The sequence below is a fragment of the Stegostoma tigrinum genome, unplaced genomic scaffold (genome assembly GCF_030684315.1).
Source record: "Stegostoma tigrinum isolate sSteTig4 unplaced genomic scaffold, sSteTig4.hap1 scaffold_67, whole genome shotgun sequence".
Classification (NCBI taxonomy): Eukaryota; Metazoa; Chordata; class Chondrichthyes; order Orectolobiformes; family Stegostomatidae; genus Stegostoma; species Stegostoma tigrinum.
This window is the reverse complement of record NW_026728611.1, coordinates 1,761,825-1,775,745: the sequence shown is the minus strand read 5'-3', so window position 1 is coordinate 1,775,745 and position 13,921 is coordinate 1,761,825. Positions and strand designations below refer to the sequence as shown.

Genomic DNA, 13,921 nt, shown 5'->3' with positions numbered 1-13,921 from the left:
TCCTCACTTTCATAGTTCAGTCTCCCTAAATTCATTATCACTCACTCCTGTGGATTCAATTCCTTTCACCATTTTATCTTTCCACTTGATTGATAACTCCCTGCAGTCCACGGTTTTCTTCGTCATGGTCAACTACATGATTACTTATTCTAAATGATGGCTTCTACAACTAGGATTTAATGATGGTTATACATCAGAAAGCAGTGGAACTCCACTGGATTAAAAACTGAAAGGACTGCAATTGCTGTAAATCAGAAACAAATAAGAAAACAGAAATTACTGGAAAAGGTCAGTAGAACTGGCAGCATCTATGGAGAGAAATCAGAGATAACATTGCAGGGTGAGTAACCCTCAGAATTCCACTGGAAACCGGTGTCAAGATATGGTTCCTTCTGAGGTGGGGATTCGCAGCAGCTATAACAGCAGAGTATAACTATATGTGAATTTGTGGGTGGCTCCGGAGTTTATTTTTCTGAATGATCCCTTCCCACACATGGGACTGGTGAACAACGTCTCCCCAGTACACCTGAGTAAATGAGTTTCCACCTCAGTGGGGAATTGAATCCTTCCCTCGGTCCGCACAGTTCCCTGGTTTCTCTGTGCTGTGGGTATCCTTGTCTCTGTCCAGATTGGGCGATCAGGTGAATTCAAGTCAATGCAGAGAGAAGGCCTATTTTTTTCTTGTTATGAATGTGTTTTTGTTCTTCCTTTATTCTCCCATAGGATGTGGGTATTGCTGGTCAGGACAGCATTTGTTGTTCATCCCTAATTTACCTTGAACTGATGTCAGAGGGCAGATAGGGATCAACCATGTTGTTGTGGGCCTCAAGACACTTGTATGCCTGACCAGGCAAGGACTTCCCTTCCAAAGGGACATGAATGAATGGGATTTCAGGAAATTAAAGTCATGGCCTCTGTTCCTGAAATTCAGGTTTACTTTCCAGATTTTATTCATTGAATTCAAACTCCAGCAGCTGCTGTGTCTCAGTCCCCAGGGATTATCACCACTGCACTGCTATCTCTTTGAAATCCCATTCATTCATTCGCTGTATTGCCTTACTGTAGAGGATAACTTTCACTGTTCAGATCATCCCAGAGTGACAGAGACAGGAGAAGGCCATTTGGACCATCACACCGGTGTTGGTTCCTGTTGAGAAAGGGATTGAGTGAAAGGAAAAAGTACCAGCTGGTGCATGTTTGTAACATTTACAGTGTGCGTCCATGTCAGGATAAATGTGTTTTAAATGTAGGTTGAAGTGGTTACTGAGAGCAAGAAGCTGGTGCAGAGACAATGTGAGCAAAATTAACTTAGCTGCTAACAAACATCAATTTGTTGGTGTAAGCAGCAGAGAATGGTTTCAATCCAGTGACCTTCTGGGTAATGGGCCCAGCATGCTCCCCCTCCGCCACACACACACACACACACACACACACACACACACACACACACACAAATAAATGTTTGACTAACAGACACACAACGTCGAAGGGACCAAGCAGACCAGCAACCCACACAGGTGGGCAGACTCATGATTTGACCGAACTTTTGGTAAATGCAAAACCAACAGTTACATGCCTCATTCCAAAGAAGGGTCACTGAACTGGGAACATTAACCCTGCTTTCTCTCCGCAGATGCCGTCAGACTTCAAGAGTTTCACCAGCAATTTCCGTCATTGTTATTTTTCTGATTGTTATTTATCAGTGGGTGATAACTTTCCCCGGGTTGTGAACAATGACATTCAAATTCATCTGAAGGCTATCATCGTTCCCCACTCTCTTGATCATCATTTTCTCACCCTTCTGCCTTCCATTGTCACACCCCACAGCTGGTAGGTTGTTTCACTTCCTCTCCATAATGGTGTTAAACACATGAAAATTCAACTGGTTCCAATGAAAAGGTCGTGGATATGAAATTAAAATCAAGTTTTCAAAGACAGAGATAGACATACAAAAAGTGAATTTAACAGGCAGGGGGAGTCTCTCAGGGGATGGGAGAGCAATCTCTAATATGGTTGATAATTGAGACATTTCCCTGGGAAAGTTCAAGAACCAACAAAAGAAGCTAGTCTTTTTACAAATTCTGTTTTGACCAACATGGGCTGTGGGAAATATCACAGATCAGATGACCCAATAATCCCTGCTCCATGTCAATAAAAGCATCTCTGGGTGTGGTTCAAGCTCACAGCCTCGGCATTTTACGCACCTCTGTACCATCATAGAAGGACCGCACGCTCACCGATTGTGTGACAGGAACCACAGAGTAGCCCTGTGCGCTCATTGCCATCCCACATTTCCCATTGTATCTTCGTGGCTGGGCCACTGACACTCTGATTCCAGGCCTGGGAACTGGGATTATCTGGTCTTCTGCAGCAGAACCTTGTGTGAGGGAATTTTGGTGAGGTTGCGGATGTTAAACAGACAACAATAGAAGGACACAGTATGCCCTCACACACTGGCCACACTGTCATGCATCAAGAATATATTGGAAGTGACAACAAGACCCCTCAGACCACTCAGAGTCATGGTGGTGGACACTCCCACAGCTGCTCAATGACAAACACGTACAAGAATTAAAGACCCCATTCCCACAACATGCAGAACCAATGTGGTTTACAAAATACCATGCAATTATGACTGTAAATGTTACATCGGAGAGACAGGAATGAAACTAGACATTGGAATTCAAAAACTTCAACTAGTAGCAAAACGGAATGACAAACTCTCCTTAATATCGAGACACTCAGACAATGAAGGCCATCAGTTTAACTGGGACAAGGTAGCCATAGTAGCCCAAGCCAAACATAGACATGCATAGGAATTCCTAGAGGCATTGTTCTCCACCCGTCATGCAATCAGCAAACATAAAGAATTGGACCCCTATACAAACCCACACAGATCAAAACCAGAAATGACACTACTCACCATAACAGAGCAAACAGTATAAATTCTAAGCAGAGGAGAAAAACACTGCTTCAACGGAGGCTCTACTGATGATGTCACCTAGCATGGTGATGAACCATCTGAACAAGAACAAGCCAGCTTGGCGAACAAGTCAACAACTCACCCTCAAACTGAGCTATAGATCTTTGCCAAAACTTTGAGCCGAGCTCAATGTGAGAGCTGAAGACCAGTTTTCCTGTTTACCCTGGTACACAGATCACTCCGGATCAATCACCCACATTGACTATCATTTGTGTGTTGCCCTTTCCATGTCTCACCTTGGTTCAGCTTTCTGAAGGGTTCCATGCAATTTTCATTTTGCACATTTTACTGCGGAGAGTTTTGCAGCCTCATTTCAAGACCATTGAGTTTACAAACAGAAAGAGACCATTTAGACCATCAACTCTGCTCTGCCATTCAATAAGATCCTGTCTGATCTGCACTTTGTTGCCTTTCCCCATAAACCTTGATACCTTTATTGCTTAAAGATCTGTTGATCTCAGCCTTAAATATACTTATTGGCCCAGCCACAAGAAACCTCTGCTCTGAAGAATTCCACTGATTCACAACTGTCTGAGAGAATAATTTCTTCCTCATTTCTGGCTTAAATATGAAACCCCTTTCTGATATGAGGTATTCTGGCCCTAGATGGTCCAGAAGGGAACCAACCTTTCTGCAACCAACCCATTAATCCTCCAAAAAACCTGCATGTTTCAACAAGGAGCAAGGATTTTGTTTTGTAGAACAGTGTTTGAGCAGACGAAGGAAATGAATTTCAGAGCTTCAGTGTTAGAAAAGGATTTGCAGATCAGAAACTTGCTTAGATACAGCAAGATCTAAGCGTGTCACTTGATTTTTTAATCATTCAGCCCTGGATATTATTGGTCTTTGAATGTCAGTATTGAGTCAAATAAAAGTAACGTTAAGTTCCTTCCTTACATCTCCCAGTTACTATTGCCCAATATCTTAAATCTGTGTTTCTAAGAATTTTACTACAAGTGAAGAGGAACAGCTGCTCTTTATCTACCTTATCTAAATCTCTCATAAACCTAGACACCTTTGTCAAAGATCACCTCAGTCTTGTTTGCTTTGTGCAGAACACCTTCAGTTTCTCCAACCTGACCTTACAACTAATATCCGTCAGTTCCTGAATCATTCTGATCAATCTCCTTTCAATCACTCCACAGACCCTCACATCCTTTGTGCACATCACCTGTTTGTGCAGACCCGAATGCTCTGTGTTCAAGTGGGTGATGTTATCACACACGGGCAATTGCTCAATGATGTCACCCTGATTCCTGAGCATTTCCTGAACTGTGGGTTTCCTCTCACCCCAGTGCTTCTGATATCTTTTGAGCTGCAGACTCCAGCATTTGATTTTAAAGTTGAAGACAATGAAATTATTTCAGTATTTTTAACCAGTAACGTACACATTTTGTATCAGAGATAATAGGAACTGCAGATGCTGGAGAATCCGAGATAACAAAGTGTGGAGCTGGATGAACACAGCAGGCCTAGCAGCAGCTTAGGAGCTGATGTTTCGGGCCTAGTCCCTTCATCAGAAAAAGGGGAATGGTGAGAGGGTTCTGAAATAAATAGGGAGAGGCGGATCAAAGAGGGAGAGAGGAGAAGATAGGTGGAGCGGTGAAGGCAGCCGAAAAACTGCTCGATGTCCAAACGTGAGTGGTATTCATTGATGTGTGTGTGGAGGGGGATAAAGGTGAGCCCCTTACTGAGGACTGACCATTTGACCTCAGTCAGGGGGAGGTCTAGGGGTGATGGTGAAAACTCAGCAGGGCTCAGCGTGGCTGTCTCCTCTGGGGCTGCTGGCTTTTTGGCCTGCCATGTTCATCCAGCTCCACACTTTGTTATCTCATGTACACATTTTGCTTCATATGCTGTTCCCAGTTATCTGACTCTGGTGTTGGTGTGATGTAAATCAAGTCCCACTAACATGAGGATTTTGCAGAGGTGACAAAGAAGGTTGGTGAAGACAGAGAGGGTAAACATTGTTTGGATGCACTTCGGAAAGGTGTTTGAAAAGGTTCCTCATGGTAGACCGGTTAGATCACATGGAATCCAGTGGAAGCTAGTGGTTTGGATCCAAGACTGGCTTGAAGGCAGGAGGCACAGAGTGATGGTAGAGTGTTATATATCAGACTGGAGACCTGTGACCTGTGGTGTGTCACAAGAATCAGTGCTGGGACACTGCTTATCCATAACTTTATATAAATGATTTAGATGGAAGCAGAGGAGGGATGGTTAGTAAGTTTGCAGATGGCCCCAAAATTCATGTTGTTGTGGATAGTGAAGAATGTTATCTCAGAGTACAACGGGACCTTGATCAGATGGGCCAATGGGCCAAGGAGTGGCAGATAAAGTCTAGATAAATGTGAGGTGTTGCAATTTGGTAAGGCAAACTCAGGCAGGACTTATAAGTTAATGGTCAGACTTTGTGGAGTGTCACCAAACAGAGACATTGGGGTGCAGATGCATTGTTCGTTGAAAGTGGACTCACAGTTAGACAGGGTGGCGAAGAAGGCATTTGGCATACTTGCTTTTATTGTATTGAGTATCGGAGTTTGGGCATTATGATGCAGATGTACAGAACATTGCCACTTTTAGAATACTGCACTCAGTTATAATATCCCTGCTACAGGAAAGTTGTTAAACTGAAAGGTTTCAGAAAAAAAAAGATTTACAAGGATGGTGCTTGGATCGAATGGTTTGAGCTACAGGGAGAGGAGGCTGAATAGGCTGGGGCTGATTCCCTGGAACGTCATAGGCTGAGGCGTGACCTTACAGAGGTTTATAAAATCACGAGGGGCTTGGATGGGGTGAATTGGCAATACCTTTCCTGCAGGGAAAGGAATCCAAACCTGAGAGCATGGGTTTAAGTTGAGAGGTGAAAGATTTAAAAGGGACCTGAGGGACAGTTTTACATGTAGAGAATGCTGCATGTGGTACAGTCACAGCTCTTAAACAGCATCAGGATTGGGAAATGAACAGGAAAGGGACAGAGGGATACGGGCCCAATGCTGGTAAATGGGACTAAAATAATTTAGGATATCTGGTTCGAATAGACAAGTTGCAGCAATCAGAGATAATGGGAACTGCAGATGCTGGAGAATCCAAGCTAATAAAGTCTGAAGCTGGATGAACACAACAGGCCGAGCAGCATCTCAGGAGCACAAAAAGCTGACGTTTCGGGCCTAGACCCTTCATCAGAGAGGGGGATGGGTTGAGGGATCTGGAATAAATAGGGAGAGAGGGGGAGGCGGACCGAAGATGGAGAGAAAAGAAGATAGGTGGAGAGGAGAGTTTAGGTGGGGAGGTAGGGAGGGGATAGGTCAGGAAGACAGACAGATCAAGGAAGTGGGATAAGGTTAGTAGGTAGGAAATGGAGGTGCGGCTTGGGATAGGAGGAAGGGATGGGTGAGAGGAAGAACAGGTTAGGGAGGCAGAGACAGGCTGGGCTGGTTTTGGGATGCAGTGGGGGGAAGGATGAGCCCAGATCATGGAGTGGGATGGGTTTGGAGGGAGGCCGTGGTGATTTGCCTTTTTTGCAACAAAAAGTCATATATATCGAGGGAGATAGACCCACTGTTATCAGCGAGTGGTTCCTGCTGGCTGCGCACTGCCTGAGAGGGCACTGGAGGCAGAATCATTTGTGACCCTCAGGAGAGAGTTGAACAATGAGAGATTTACAGGGCATCGGTAAGACGATGATGGGTGGGACTGGTGAAATTACCTGTACAGACAGCTGATGCAGACAGTGACACGCTGAAACACCTTCCTCTGTGCTGGGTCATTCTCTGAGTGTGCGGTTCTGTACCGATTGTTGCTGCAATCTCACTGACCATCCGCTAGTCATGGAGCTGGTTGATGAGGCTTGTTAGTGACATGCCCCACCTCATCTGATTGGTACATTTCCAATGATCTACATTCATTGCAAAGAGATTTTTATAGAAAAGGTCTTGAAAAAGTACTGGTGTAAACCGACTATCGGTTTTCCCCGGTTAGGAAACCCAGGAGTCCGGGAACAACAGTAAAAACTGTCAGCAGTGACTTACAAGTCTTTGCACTCAGTCAGGCTGATGGAAAATATGGAAGGTAACTGGGACCTAAGGTAGTCCAGTATTACAATGTCTTTACTTTTTGGCCTTCTTTGGTTAAAATTGAGGGTGTGTTTATCTTTGTTAACTGGATCCAGCTGGTGCTTTCCCCAACTGGTCAGGGAGCCAAGGGGGACTGTGCTGGGGTGTTTTCTTTGTCTTTTTTTCTTCTTTGTTTGTTTTTTTTCTTCTTTGTTTGTTTTTTTTTCCTTTAGTTGGCGTATCTACCCCCTGGGTAACCTGCATGACTGGGTAGGTGTACAAATATGTTTTTTTTGTAGATCTTATGAATAATGTATATTTTCTTTCAAATTAAAAAAAAAGGTGTGTTTATGCCTGTTCTTATCATTGTGGACTGAGAAGAGGATAGAGTGAGTATTGGAGGTGGAAGGAAGATGTCAGGTTGGCTGTGCACCCTTGCAACTGGTGGATCTTAATGCTGGTTAAGGCCTAATGCTGGTTCAGGGGAGCAGCAAACCTGCAAGGATGGCTGTGGCAAGTGCTTGTGCCCTGTGTCAGGAGGTCCGGAACACCATCTGTGTTTCCGTGAAGAAGGTGGATGAAGGTGCACCTGTGGACCGCGCCTTCTGTGTGAAGAGGGTCATTTTGGACTGTTGTGGGTTTGCTGCTGCTGACATTTACTGCCTGCAGGATTTCCCTGGAGGAGGTTTTTACAATGTAACCATCAGGAGCACCAAGCTTTGTGAGCGCTTCCTGGAGGTTTTCAAGGAGAAAGGAGGTGAGGGGCCCCCTCTCTGCATTGACCGCTGTCCCACTGTTTGTGATGCCTGTGCCGAGGAGCCGTATGGTGACTGTACACATGTACAACCCGCATGTGCCAGCAGCTGATGTCCTGACCTTCCTTGGAAGGGGACCTAACCAACATCCTGGACCCCTTTGGGATCTGGACAAGTAAGAGGCAGGCCAGGGTGATGCTGAGGACGGGCGTAGTCGGGAACATCATACACCCACCAGGCAGCTTCACGATTGGTGGGAGCAAGGACTACCTGACCTGCGCAAGGCAACCCAAAGTCTGCCATGCCTGTGGTAGGTCAGGTCACATGGTGGCCGACTGCAAAGTCACCATCTGATGGAACTGCAAGGAGGATGGACCCCTTGCAAAGGATTGACAAAAGAAAAAATCTGCAACCTTTGTAGGAAAGTGAGCTACATCTGCAGGCCGTGACTGTGGTGGGGGACCACCTACGCCCAGGTCACTAGCAGCGGCAATGCGGGGCAAGCCCCCCCACCCACCCTCCCCTGTAGGAGAGGCAGGCACCAGGCCCATGCAAGGACCTTTGTCCGACTGTGCAGGAGGGACCAGCCCCGCAGGATGGAACCGAGGCCAGCAAAGCGCCCCTGCAGGCTCCGCTTTCTCCCCCACTGCCCCCACCCACCCCCTGACAACCCAGAGTCAATGGAGGAGGCTACAGGTGACCCAGGGGAGTGGACAACGGTCCGGAAGCCAAGGAGGAAGGCACGCTGGAGGGCCCCAGTGGTACACAGCGAGCGGTTGGCCATCCTGCAGCGGCTTCCAACCCTGCTGGCTATGCCTAGACCAGTCATTCTAGGTGGAGACTTCAACTGCATCATCGATGCAGATGGAAGATCCAGTGTGGGGACAGTGGGTGGGGAGAGTAAATTGGACGCCACGTCCAGATTCCTGCTGGACACGGTGAAGGACACCAAGTTGCTCGACGTCTTCAGCACCCCTGCAGACGGAGCGCAGCGGAGATACACCTGGTCGCAGCCAGATGGGTCTATCTGCTCAAGGATAGACTTCCTGTTTGTTCTCGGTCAGGTCCACTGGCGTCGAGCCGGTGTTCTTCTCTGACCACTGCCTCCTGCTGGCCGACTGTCACTTACAGGACAACCAGCAGACTGGCAAGGGGACGTGGAACATCAACACGACTCTGTTGACCACAGAGTATGTCGAGGAGCTTAAGAGGGTGTATGCAGGTTGGAGAACCGTGAAACCCCTCTTTGAGTCTCCGGGTGACTGGTGGGAGAAGGTGGAGGAGAACATCAAGAGGTTCTTTTGCTCAAGGGTGTTCGGAAGGTGAGAGAAAGGCGGGGAAAGCTGTCGCAACTCCAGAAAAGGACGCAGAACCTGCTCCTTCTGCAGTCAATGGGGGTCGATGTCACGGAGGATGTCCGCAAGGTGAGGGGCCAGCAAGCCTCCCCCTTTGCCACGGAGGCCTCCAGGATAATCTTCCGGTCCAGGGTCCGCACAGTGGAGCAGGACAAGATGTGCTCGGGTTTCTTCTTTCAGGAGGTGCACAAAGAGCTCTGTGCTCAGCCGGCTGAAGGAGAACGACGGCTCGGTGACGTCGTCTCAGCCTGACATTTTGAGGATTAGCAGATCCTTCTATGCCAGACTGTATGATGCGAAGCCCACGGCCAGCATGACCTCCGAGTTGCTCCTGTCGTCTATCACGGAGGTCTTAGGCGGCGGCACGAGGGAGTGGCTGGACCGGCAGATATCCCTGGACGAGCTGACTACAGCCCTCATGTCCTTTGAGAGGAATAAGATTCCTGGGAGCGATGGCTTACCGGTCGAGCTGTATTCCGCTCTGTGGGACCTGGTCGGCCAGAACCTGCTTGAGGTGTACGATCGTGCGCTTCAGAGAGGGGAAATGTGCAAGTCCATGAGGAAGGGCATCATCACCGTCATTTACAAGAGGAAGGGAGAGAGGGAAGAAATTACGCATTGGCGTCCCATTTCACTATTGAACATGGACTACAAAATCCTGGCTAAGGTCACAGCCAACCGGGTCAGGACTGTCCGGGAGTTGCTGAATCACCCTGACAAAAACTGTGCTGTGCCGGGCAGGAAGATCGCTGAGAGTTTCGCGTTCATCAGTATGATCGCCTACGTGCAGGACAGGCGGGTGGACACCTGCCTCGTCAGCCTGGACCAGGAGAAGGCCTTCAACAGGGTCTCTCCAAATTGGGGTTCGGGGAGGGCATCAGTAATTGGATCTGGCTGCTCTACACCAACATCGTTAGCACAGTCTCGATCAATGGGTGGGAATCGGACAGTTCTCCCGTCAGATCTGGAGTCAAGCAGGGGTGCCCGCTCTCTCCTGCCTTGTTCGTGTGCTGTGTGGAGCCCTTCGCCGCATCCATCAGGAAGGACGTGAGCCTGAAGGGCGTGACTATCCCAGGCAGCGGAGGCCTTCAGGTCAAGACCTCCTGCACATGGAACATGTCGCCGTCTTCTGCACCGATCGTCAGTCGGTGAGTGTGCGTAGACGTCGGTGAGTAGACATCTGCGGCCCAAGCCAATAGGGGTAAGAACGAGGACATATTCTTCGGGAACTGGGACAACCGCTCCTTCATCCCCTTCACCGTCAGCACAGACTACCTGAAGGTGCTGGGTGTTTGGTTTGTTGGAGCTGGGACATGCACTCAGAATTGGGAGGAGCATATCACCAAACTGAAGCAGAAGCTGGGCACGTGGACGTTCTGGTCCCTCTCCATCACGGGTAAGAACCTGGTTGTCAGGTGCGAGGGGCTTTCGGTACTGTTGTATGTGGCGCAGCCCTGGCGTATTTCCTGGATCTGCGCCGCTGTGGTCACCCGGGCCATCTTCCACTTCATTTGGGGGTGGAGGATGGACCGGGTCCGCAGGGACACCATGTACAAAGACCTGTAAAATGGGGAGAAAGTATGTACCGAACTCCAGCCTCGCCCTGACGGCTACCTTTGTGTGCGGCTGCATCAAGCTGTGCGTAGATCCTCAGTACGCAAACACCAAGTGTCACTACTGACTGAGGTTCTGCCTGTCCCCTGTGTTGTGAAGGATGGGCCTGGCCTCATTGCCGCAGAACGCTCCGAGTAGTTGGACCGTCCTGTACCACCTGTCGTTTGTGGAGAAATTTTTGAAAGGAAACACCTTCGACCACAAGGCCATCTGGCAGTGGTCAGCACGTAGTATCCTCGAGACGCTTTGGGAAAAACAGAGGGTGGATCGCGTCCTGTTGTATCCCTGTGCAGACTGCCAAAGTTATTTGGCAGAATGCCTCATCGCCAGAACTTTCAAACGAGCACAAAGACATTGCTTGGCTGGTAGTGACAGGGGCTCTGCCAGTGAGATCCTTCATGCACGCCCCGAATCTCTGTGCCACTGCACGCTGCCCTCGAGGCGGCTGCATGAGGGGGAACGAGACTGTCTATCACCTCCTTCTGGACAGTGCCTATGCACAGGAGGTCTGGAGGGGGATGCAGTGGTCTTTGTTGAGGTTCATCCCGAGTAGATCCGTGACGCGGGAGTCCATGCTCTATGGGCTGTTTCCCGGGATGCACACCGAGACCAACATCAACTGTGCCTGGAGGACCAACAATGCGGTGAAAGACGCTCTTTGATCTGCCTGCAACTTGCTGGTCTGTCAGCTGAAAGAACTGACCCCGACCGAATGTTACAGACTGGCGCACTCCAAGGTCCAGGACTATGTGCTGAGTGACGCGCTAAAGCTTGGGGCAGCCGCCGCCAAGGCGCGGTGGGGAAAGACCACCGTATGAAACGCCTCATCCAGAATAGAAAAAAAGGGCCCTATCTGGTAACTGGGCCCAGCTGGCGCCTTCCCCAACTGGTCAGGGGGCCAACAGAGACTGTGCGGGGTGAAGACTGCCGGTGTATTTTCTTTGCTTTGTTTTTTTTCTTCAATGTTTTGTTTTTTTTCCCTTTAGTTGGTGTACGTACGCCCTGGGTAACCCAGAGCAGCTTGCATGACTGGGTAGGTGTATGAATGTGTTTTTTTGTACATCTTATGAATAAAGTATATTTTTTCAAATTAAAAAAAAATGTTCTTATCAGCTTTTAATATCTGATATGTTCTTTACTTAAGGACCCTATATTAAACCGATTTTTTGGAACAGCAGCTTGCTCTGTCCTCTCCATGCATCATCCTGGTATTGCAGTGTTCCTCGGAATGGTGCAGTCTCGTTAAACCAATTTTAAAAACAGCCTTATCAAAAACTGAAGAAGGGTGTCTAGGCCTGAGGCATCGGACTTCCTGCTCCTTTGCTGTTTGGCCTGCTGTGTTCATCCAGCTCTGGACCTTGTAATCTCCAGCAGATCAGCACTCTGGAACCATAACAGCCCTTAGCCCAACAAGTCCACATCAAACCTCAGAGTATCCCAGCCAGACCTACACCCCACCTAATCAAACTCTCCCTTAACACAACAGGCAATTTAACATGGCTAATCTACCTAGCCTGCACATCTTTGGACTGTGAGAGCACTCTGAGGAAACCCACACAGACACAGAGAGAATGTGCAAACTCCACACAGGCAGTCACCTAAGGCTGGAATCAAACACGTGTCCTGGTGCTGTGAGGCCGCAGTGCTAAATACTGAGCCACCATGCCGCCAAAGTGCTTTCTCTCAACACTCTCACCCAACTTTCTCCAAATATGCTTTTTCCAAGGTAACCGTTCATCTCTCCTTTTCTGCATGCTCAGCACTTGTTCTAATGTTCGTGCCTCATCTGTGGTGCATGTCGCATCTTCCCACCAACACCATCCCTGAATATTCACACATGGCAACAGAAGTAAAAGAAAATTGCCTGCCAATACTACCTCATTACAAATAGCATTTCAGAAAAAAAAAACAAAAGATGAAGCGATCGAAGTATTCACTAGTTTTGACTTTGATGGTGACGACTTGGGATGTATTGAACGAGAGATTTTGGAAACACTGTGAGCTAGGAAAAGATATGGCATATACACTGCACGTTTTTCATTTGAGTGCAACAGCAACCAATCAAATATGTGCTTTATTTTTCTCAAGTCAAGGCCTGTGAGTTTAATCAGATTACCAATTCACTAACATGGGATACAACTGCAAATGACCAAGCCAATTCTCACATTAGCCAGACCAGGAGATAGAACATAGAACATAGAACATAGAACAGTACAGCACAGAACAGGCCCTTCAGCCCACAATGTTGTGCCGACCATTGATCCTCATGTATGCACCCTCAAATTTCTGTGACCATATGCATGTCCAGCAGTCTCTTAAATGACCCCAATGACCTTGCTTCCACAACTGCTGCTGGCAACGCATTCCATGCTCTCACAACTCTCTGTGTAAAGAACCCACCTCTGACATCCCCTCTATACTTTCCACCAACCAGCTTAAAACTATGACCCCTCGTGCTAGCCATTTCTGCACTGGGAAATAGTCTCTGTCTATCAACTCTATCTATGCCTCTCATTATCTTGTATACCTCAATTAGGTCCCCTCTCCTCCTCCTTTTCTCCAATGAAAAGAGACCGAGCTCAGTCAACCTCTCTTCATAAGATAAGCCCTCCAGTCCAGGCAGAATCCTGGTAAACCTCCTCTGAACCCTCTCCAAAGCATCCACATCTTTCCTATAATAGGGCGCCCAGAACTGGACGCAGTATTCCAAGTGCGGTCTAACCAAAGTTTTATAGAGCTGCAACAAGATCTCACGACTCTTAAACTCAATCCCCCTGTTCATGAAAGCCAAAACACCATATGCTTTCTTAACAACCCTGTCCACTTGGGTGGCCATTTTAAGGGATCTATGTATCTGCACACCAAGATCCCTCTGTTCCTCCACGCTGCCAAGAATCCTATCCTTTCAAATTTGACCTTCCAAAATGCATCACCTCGCATTTATCCAGGTTGAACTCCATCTGCCACCTCTCAGCCCATCTCTGCATCCTGTCAATGTCCCGCTGCAGCCTACAACAGCCCTCTATACTGTCAACGACACCTCCGACCTTTGTGTCGTCTGCAAACTTGCTGACCCATCCTTCAATCCCCTCATCCAAGTCATTAATAAAAATTACAAACAGTAGAGGCTCAAGGACAGAGCCCTGTGGAACCCCACTC

General features: G+C 47.9%; 1 pseudogene; it reads left to right on the top strand.

The window, feature by feature from the left end:
- Nucleotides 1-11,839: 11,839 nt before the first annotated feature.
- On the top strand, nucleotides 11,840-12,004 carry LOC132209140 (U2 spliceosomal RNA; annotated as a pseudogene).
- Nucleotides 12,005-13,921: the final 1,917 nt, after the last annotated feature.